At 26.6% G+C, this 9,913-nt stretch overlaps 1 long non-coding RNA gene across 1 annotated transcript; it reads left to right on the top strand.

The window, feature by feature from the left end:
• The first annotated feature begins 2,102 nt into the window (after positions 1-2,102).
• LOC136079059 (uncharacterized) lies at positions 2,103-3,256 on the top strand. Its single transcript, XR_010637909.1, has 4 exons — positions 2,103-2,258; positions 2,476-2,535; positions 2,665-2,742; positions 2,929-3,256. It is a non-coding gene; the product is annotated as an uncharacterized LOC136079059 (long non-coding RNA).
• Positions 3,257-9,913: the final 6,657 nt, after the last annotated feature.

Below are 9,913 nucleotides of genomic sequence, written 5' to 3'. Positions count from 1 at the left end.
TCTTTGAAAGGAGGATGTTTAAAAAAAAAAAAAAAAAAAAGATTTACTCCTGCAATAAAACTTCACAAAAAGACTTAATCTCACAACAAACATTTGTAATAGGAAGAAATACTCTTACCAAAAACATCTCTAAAAAAAATATCACTTTATTGGTAAAATAAATCTTATTATTTATCTTTAAAAAAGCTTCATATGAGACTTCCTCTCATATGAAAAAACCTTTTAATGATTTGTTTTAAAAGGGGAGACTAACTCCCGTCATTAATAGTGCATTAGGATTAAAAGACCAAAAAACTACCTTCAAAAAAAATTTTCCTTCAACCTTCAAAACCTTTAACCTTCAAAAAAATATGTTTTTTAAAATTCATCACATTTAATATGATTCAAACGAAACATACAGACATAAACAACTAGACATATTTGCAATAGTTAGAATATGATAAATGTATGCATTTTATAATGCATCCAAATAATATATTATCAAAGATCTTGGTCCTAAGACGTCTCGAGACTCATTTAAAAATGTCTCATTCAAAATGTCTTGGTTTTATTAAGACCAAGACATTTTGATGCAATACCAAGACTAAGAAAAAGACAGTTAGATATTATAGGTCGAGACTATAGACTTGGCCTATACTGTCTTTACGTCTCTGGATATTATCATACTACAATGCATTATAAAATGCATATATATATTTATTATTTATAAATTTAATTATATATTATTTATGCATATACTTATTCTTGCTATTACCAGTATCTTTGCTTACTTTGCATAACTTACAATAGTAAAGCAAGTATGTCAAGTCAAACAGTTTGATTTTTAACGTTGATTTGGTTTACAAAAAATATTTTAGTTTTGATGTACATCAGATAACTAGTGTATTAATACACTATTTATCTAATGTACATTGAAAATAATATAAATATTGTTATAAAACTTATCTAATATATTAGATGAGCTTAGATAAGCAGTGTATTGGAAAAGATTAAATAACTAATGTACAAAAGATAACTAGTACTATCTTTATTAATTTTTTTTTAATAGCTTTAGTTTGCATAAAAATGTTTGAAATTAAAAGACTTTATTGTATGGTAAATGTTTATTAAGTATTAAAAAACTTTATTTTATGATAAATTTTTTATTCAATTTTATTTCTGTTAAGTTGTTTTTGTCTTTTTTTGGACGCGACCATTCAAATCGGCATTTAGTTAGCGACTAGATCTAGTTGCGAAATTTATCATGTTATTTTTCTTTTCTATTAAATAGCAGAACTATTAGTTGCGAAATTTATCATGTTATTTTTCTTTTCTATTAAATAGCAGAACTATTAGTTGCGAAATTTATCATGTTATTTTTCTTTTCTATTAAATAGCAGAACTATTAGTTGCGAAATTTATCATGTTATTTTTCTTTTCTATTAAATAGCAGAACTATTAGTTGCGAAATTTATCATGTTATTTTTCTTTTCTATTAAATAGCAGAACTATTAGTTGCGAAATTTATCATGTTATTTTTCTTTTCTATTAAATAGCAGAACTATTAGTTGCGAAATTTATCATGTTATTTTTCTTTTCTATTAAATAGCAGAACTATTAGTTGCGAAATTTATCATGTTATTTTTCTTTTCTATTAAATAGCAGAACTATTAGTTGCGAAATTTATCATGTTATTTTTCTTTTCTATTAAATAGCAGAACTATTAGTTGCGAAATTTATCATGTTATTTTTCTTTTCTATTAAATAGCAGAACTATTAGTTGCGAAATTTATCATGTTATTTTTCTTTTCTATTAAATAGCAGAACTATTAGTTGCGAAATTTATCATGTTATTTTTCTTTTCTATTAAATAGCAGAACTATTAGTTGCGAAATTTATCATGTTATTTTTCTTTTCTATTAAATAATGTTTATCATGTTATTTTTCTTTTCTATTAAATAGCAGAACTATTAGAATATGTAAATAGTGTAATAGTTTGTGTATAAATTCTTTATATTTATTTTATTACTTTATTTAAATTTCTATATTATAAGCCAACCGGTTTGACTGGCGATATAAATAATGTTGTTCATCATTTTTATCATTTATAACATTGTCAATTTTTATATGCATTTAATATTTTTTTAAATAGTTCAAAGCTGTCTAAATAGAATGGGTGAATTAAGTTTGAATTAACCAAAAAAAATATAAGCGTAATCTTTGGAATTTAACTTGTGAGGATGCTCCAAGAACAACTTAGTTGGAGAAGGAAAACTTCGGTAATGTTTTAAAAATTAAGGAAGTTAATTAATGCCAACCACTTTAATATTTATTATGTTTTTACATTACTGTACTTAATAAATTACATATTTTATATATTTGTTATGTTTTAAATAGTAAAGTAAAAATATAATAAATTTTTGAATTTAATAGTGTGTGCATAAGTTCTTTTATGTTAACTTTATCATTTTATTTAAATTACTGCACTATCACCAGGCAGGTTTGACTGGCAATATTAATAATGTTGTACATTATGCAGACAGCTCAGACAAAGAAGTAAGTTTTTTTTTTTTTAATTACAATTTACAAGTAATACTATATTTGTTGCTGTCTTGTTCTATATAAATGTTACTAACATGCAGGTAACATTTACATATGTATTAGTTTGCATAAATCTTTTTTAAGTTGTATTATAAGCAGTAAAGTTTGACTGGAAATATAAACGATGTTGTGCATCATGCAGATAGCTTGGGTGAAAAAAAGGTAATAATCTCATAATTGTTATTTATAAATAATAATGTATTCATTGCTACTTTTTTCTACAACAACATTTATAAATGCGTAATTTTAAAGTAATTTATAATAGATAATAGTTATAAGTATAAATGAATTAGTAAATAAAGAAAATTAGTTACAATGTATATATTAGTTATATGATGTATTGTCTAGATTGTTGAAACGGGCAATGATAACTGTGGTGAAAACAATGTGATAACTGTGGTGAAAACAATAATGAATATCAAAATGTAAATGGTACTTTGTTTGATGTCTACCTGGTTCTTCTTAGTGGTACAATCGCACTGGCTCTTCTTGTTGGTACAAATCGCACTTATAAACGGTCTTGATGTTTTTTTGGATTGAATATGTTGTACTGATGATTCTAATTTGTTGAAACTTAAAGTTATTAATTATCAAATTTATATACACTATTTTTATCAAATAATTAATATAAAATAATAAACATGTAAATTTCAATTGTATATCACTTATAGTATTATATTACACGTAATTTTTTGTTTTGTTTATTTTCAGTACGTTTTTAGGGTCTGCAAACAGCGTGTATGAGATGGGAGGGCAGTGGGTCAATTAATAAAGAAAGGAGACACTAAATTAAAAAAATATCATAAAATGTTAGATAAATAGGTTAAAAGCGTAGGTACTTTATGGGAGGTGGAGGGTACTCAAAAAAGCGTATTGCAAAATGTGGGGGTGGACGAAAGCGTATTGCAAAATATGGGGAGGGGGGGTGGACGATAAAAAGCGTACGTACTTTATGGACGACCCCATATGCGTGCGTTAAATATTGTGTTGAAATCAAGTTTTAATGCATTAGGTTCAAATATAGCTATAATTTTTCAAAGATCTGTAGGATTCAACATGATTTGAATTTTATTTTGTTTATTGATTTTATTCGGCGAAAGCGATCTCATAGATTAATAGAACTCAATAATATTAGCGACTTGCGTAATAAAATTTGCTTTTTAAGGTTTAATATGACAATTTAAATAACATTATATCAAAAAAACTTGAAAATAAAACATGCTTTTTTACCATGGAAAATCCATAAGTTTACCTTGGAAAGGTGTTCCAAATACCCATAGAAATTTTATGGTTTTTCCAAGGATGGGTATTTGGAACACTTTTCCATAGAAAACTCATGGGTTTACCATGGAAAGCTTATGGTTTTTAATCGAAAACTCATGGGTTTGCTATGGATAACCCATGGTTTTTTCCATGAAAACGTGTTCCAAATACCCAAGGTTTTTCCATGGGTTTTTTTTTAATAGATTTTCCATGGAAATTTTTTGTAAGAGTTTGCGGGGCAAAACCTTCCCCGCATTAATCTAATTAAAATGAATAATTTAATTAGATTAATGCTCAGGGATTGTGATGAAAAGACATTATGCCTTGGACTAAGTTTTTTTCACTGCTGGATTTATACTTTTTAATATCTTTTACATTTAGAATAAAAAATTGATATTTAGAAGTTTCACGCAAGGACAACTGATTAGAAATTAAATGAGGCCTAAAGGAAAAAAGTTATTCAACAAAAATGTAGAGAAGAACTGAGCCTTGTAATAGACCGTCCCAGACCAGGATTTAATAACACAAATGATGGCAATACTGCAAGAAGAGCACTTGAAGATTCAGAAGTTTTTGCGAACATCATTGATCCAATGCCATGTGTATAGCAACCCAGCAAGCACACATACATCGAGCCAACAACAATTTTGCAAGTGGGTGGGGCAAAATGAGACAGTTAAAAAGCAGCAGCTATTCTTCAATTGTAAAGCTTTAAAAATAATGAAAAATCAAGGCTATCTATCGTCTAAATATGTTCAGACATTAAACTCTCAAAAAAGTAGTATATTCATAGAAATTACACGCCCTTACACACATACACCACAAAAAAGAAGTAACAGCTAAAATAAAAAATGTGTTTTATTATAAAATATCTCCGCTCTACTCTAACCTATTTGAAGGCTCCAGGGAAAAAACGGCGAGATTCCAAATTTGCCTGAAAAGATTGTGCTAGTGCCATCTTGTAGCATTTTTTGTCGCCTTGCAGAATATCGTATTGCAAAAGGTAAAAAAACAATGGCAATTCTTCGAAAAATGTGTTTTAAAATTGCCCATCCCAACCTTTACAGCGTGGCGTCATACATTGTCTCTCTTTAATTTTTTTACTATAAGTTATTGCTAATATTTTCTAAAATTTTCTATTCTTAAATATTTTACGAAGTCTACGTTTTTATCAGTTGTGAAAGTTACTTTTGCTCATACCTCAAAATAATATAATAGAATCTTTACAGAGTAAGTAAAATTTAAAAAAAAATCACAAAGTTACGTTATACAAAAAATATATAAAATAAAATTGTAAAGTATTAGAAATTACTTCAAAGAACGCGGAAAACTTCCAGAAGACCGACGGTCTTGTCATCAAGAAACCGCTATGCGTTACTAATATTTTTGGATACTTTTATTTAAAATATGTTTATATTAAAAAAAAAAATGTTATCAGATTTTGGCAGAATGAAAATAAAAATCCAAAATGCAAAAAACAAAGAATGCAGACAAAAAGAAGTTTTTAATTTTTTAAATTTTATTTCAATACACATAAATATAAGTAGGTACACGGTTTGCTAAATAGGTATAATAAATAGTCGTTCAAGTGTTGATAAATAAGCCTATTATTTGTTTTTGTATTTTTGTTATCGCTGTTGTTTTTGAGTTATTTAGAGTTTTTAGAGTTATTAGAGTTTACATTGGTTTCGAAACAAAGTTAGTTTTATACATAGTTTTAAATGTTTTGGGGTAAATAAAAATTCATAAAGTTGTTAGTATTTAAAATGAGATCTTTTAACAAAGTTTTCAGAGTATTTAAGTTATTCGATTTTTCCAGTTGAGTATTTTAGGATATTAATTTGTTATATTGACAAGGGCCACGGTACGAAATGGAAAAACGCAAGAGATTAGTTTTTTTAAAAGGTACGTTAAAGTTTCTCGTTCCTCTGGCATGGTATCTATTTTTGCTATTTTGGAAGAAATTCTTTGAAAAGTGAAAAGGAACAAGTCCAAGTTTATATTTGAGCATAAATAACAAATTTTGGAATATATTGATTTTATATACATATGCTTTCAAATTTTTTAAAAATGGCTCAGCATGCGAGAGTCTACCCTTATTAAAAACTATTCTTGCAGCATATTTTTGTTTTCGATATAGTGTGGTTAGTTTGGATTTATGAGTACTCACCCATGCAACATTTGGGTATATGTAGTAGCTTTGTATGAACAGAAGTATAGGAGAAGTATAGAGTATAGAACTAGCTTTGCAGAGGATACCAATGTTTTTGATATTTTGGTATTTAATATATCTATATGTGATTTCCATGAGATGTTCTCATCAATAAGTATCCCTATAAATTTAGTTGCTTGGGTTCTCTCTATTTCTTTAGTATCTATATTTAGCGAAGGTAAATTGGGTAGTATTTTTTTAAAGTTAGAATGAAAAAGAATGTGTTTGGTTTTTCTGTGTTTAGCGATAACTCGTTAGATTTCAACCAACTGTTTATTTTTTCAAGTTCAGTATTTGTAGTTTCATAAAGTTATGTAATTGATGAGGATGCATAATATAAATTGGTGTCGTCGGCCAACATTATGACATCCAATTTACTTGAGGCTTTAGGAAAATCGTTTGTGTATATTAAAAACAAAAGAGGTGCAAGAATGGAGCCTAGGGGGACACCGCATTTTATTTTGAGTAATTTTGAAATTTTTTTTTCATATGCAATAGCGCATTGTTTTCTGTCTAGTTAAAAATTTTTGAACCAGTTTAGTGCAACACTTTTATCCCATATATATCCCATATATGTGTCAAACGCCTTAGATAAATCAACAATGACTCTAAGGACGTAATTTTCATTTTCAAAGGAGTCATTTATATTATTTATAAAATTGCGTGTTCGGTTGAATGTTGCTTTTGGAAGTCAATCTGTTTTTCTTTTAGAATTTTGTTATTTGTTAGATATTTATACAGTTTATTGAATATTACTCTCTCCAAAAGTTTAGAAAATACAGGAAGAACTGAGATAGGTCTGTAGTTATTTAGTGTAAATGAATCTCAGGTTTTTAGTATTGGTATTACCTTAGCTATTTTTAATTTATTCGGTACAGATCCTGATACAATTGAAGAAAAAATTGAAGTTATCTCATCGTTTTTCCCCTAAAGCCTTCATATATTATTAAATTGGTTATTACTCTTAAATTTGAAATTAAACAAAAAAATTTAAGAACCACATAAATCACACAAAAATATAAAAATAAATGGCAACATTTTTGATGAGCTGGCTTATTAGCAATATGCCCATGTAGAGCAAACTTTAATATGCCATATGTATCAGCAGCTTTTTTAGTTTTAAGTTCCTGTTCACTCGCAGCTAAAACTGCATTTCATCCTATTTTGGATGATTGATCTTTCTAAAATTATTTCTTACCTTCTTTGTTTACATTAAACACTACAGTAGGTTGCATAAATATATATATATATAAAATGAGTTGATTTTTAATATGATTTTTTAAATATTTTTTTAAAATTTAAAACAAACAAAAAACTTAGTAATTTAAATTGATTTAAATGTTATTAACATTGGTTTTATATAAAATTGAATATAAAAAAGTATGTATAAATGTATTTAGGAATAAAATTATAAAGTAATGCAAAAAGTATAATGTTTTGCTCTTTAAGTTTTTTATAAATGAAATATGGCTAAGCATATGCGTCCGTATAATTTTATTATACATCAAGTCATTATAATTTCTTGTCATTTTTACTTTGTATTTTTAGACAAGCAAAATACATTATTTACTAATGTATTTTGCTTGTCTGGGAAATACATATTACATATATAGCCATTTAGAACTTTAAAATTTACAAAAAAATTATGAAAACATTCTTTGCCTGTGAAAACGCTTAAATGAATTTTTATTATCTTCAATTTTAAAAACAATCTTTCTGCCGTAGCCTCAGTGATAGGTAGCGTCATGAACATCACCAGTGCGGCAATGACGTGTAGCTGTGCAATTTTTTTAATGCTTGTAATTTTAACGATTTACTCTCTAAGCACAGCAGATGCCATTACAGTTTGAAGTTGAAACTCTGTTGTAAAGCCACCTTTATACTTTAGTTGAAGTATTTCAGCTAATTTTATAATATCTTCCATATCTATTAATTTAGTTGGTAGCATGAAAGAAAAAAGATATTAAAAAAAAACTATTTAAATCTGTTGTTTATTTGACTTATAACTATATCTAAAACTTTACTACATACATTGATGGGAAAGATATGATCTTTTTCATCAATGTATGACAATGAAACCAAAACGATGATCGCTCGATGATTTTTTTAATATTTACGGTACAAATAGTACCGTAAATATTAAAAAAATTTAATCAAAATTTGTGAGTTCAAAGTTTAAAGCGTTATCACATTAGCAAGTTAAAAAAAAACAATTTATTATCAAAATTTGAAGTGTTTTGAACCTTAGTACGAAACCCTCTTAATATTGAAAAATACGTTCTTCCTTATTTAGTTTTTATTATTTACTCCAAGTTTGTTTTTTATTTATAAACCATTTTAAAATAAAAAATATTATTATCGGAAATGAAAACAAGCTATTTAACAACAACAATAAAATTTGTTGAGGATTGGTTTTAACATATGGCCAACGTGCCCTAATTGTATTGGACCAACGTGCCCCCGTAACGTTTAAAGTATAAAATATACACTTTTATTCTTAAAGCATTAACTAATATTATTTAACATTATATACTAAAAAAACCCTTAACTTTAAACTTTAAATTTAGAACTTGAATAATGTATTACTGTCAAACACTAATAAACATATTAACGTCAAACAAACTATTCAAAATTTACTTTAATGTATCAAAAATTGTCAAAACGGACCCACACTTCTAGCCATGATCCAATAAATATGATTTTTTTTTTGTAAACAGGGTTGAAATACTAACGTTCACTCAGGATCCTAGCTCGTTAAAGCGCATAATCTATACATAAACTCGAATGGGCCAACCTGCCTCGGTCTACACTATAATTCAAGTGTTATTTTGAGTTTACACAACTTTTTATTTAGATCCCTAACACATTGTAATATTTTATACTCTCCATTGTTTTTGAGAATCGTTTTTTAAAAAGTAAAAAAGATATTTAGTTTACAGGAACTATGAACCTTAAAAGATGCAATAAGAAGTTATAACGTCATTTTTATTTCATGTAAAAAAAAATAAAAAAAACTTTCTCATACTAATTATAACGCAACGATCTTTTTAAATGGAAAATACTTGAATCAATGTTTTGATTTTAAAAAGAACTAAATACATTTGTTTATTGTAAGTAAATCAAATTGCAAGTCAATGATTGTTTTTTGTAACATTTTAATTAATTTAACAGTTTTAATAGCGTTTTTGGAGTTTATTTATATCCGCAAAAACATACTTTGATGATCTTCCATATGACGAAAAAGTGAGAGGAAACATCTCCTAAGAGTTATTGATTGTAAAGAAATGTGTTTTGCCGTGTTTTGTAAGGCGCTTGCTCCTATAAAGTCAGCAAGTGAAGGCGCTATCGGTCGGAAATGCAAAACTCAAAATTTTTTTCACGATTTCTTTTTTAAAACATTCATTACAGTAAAGATATAGATATAATTATGAAAAATTCAGTTACATTGACATTACTTGACTTAGGCATTATAGTCATGTAATGTAAAATTAAGTTAACAGAAAAAAAAAATTAAAGTTATTAAAAGCTTAGTTTTTTTTGTCAGATTTAAGATTGATTTAAATGTTTAATAATATATTTTAAAGTAAAGTATAAAAATAAAAAATGACAAATTTTTCATCAAAACTAACTTCTAAGTTGATGACTAAGTTGTCATTTTTTAACGATGTATTGTATTAAATAAAGTTTTATTTAAGAAAATAGTTTATATAAAAAATATTTTTAATTGATCATAAAACTTGAAGTGTTTAGTAGCCTCAATGAGAAAAAAACAAACCCAAAATAACAACTTCTAATATAGAATAATGCTAATATTATTATTAATAAGCCACAGTTATACAATTAATGATAAAAAAGTAT

The sequence above is a fragment of the Hydra vulgaris genome, chromosome 04 (genome assembly GCF_038396675.1).
Source record: "Hydra vulgaris chromosome 04, alternate assembly HydraT2T_AEP".
Lineage (NCBI taxonomy): Eukaryota > Metazoa > Cnidaria > Hydrozoa > Anthoathecata > Hydridae > Hydra > Hydra vulgaris.
The sequence above is the reverse complement of the archived record's forward strand: the minus strand, read 5'-3'. Positions and strand labels throughout refer to the sequence as shown.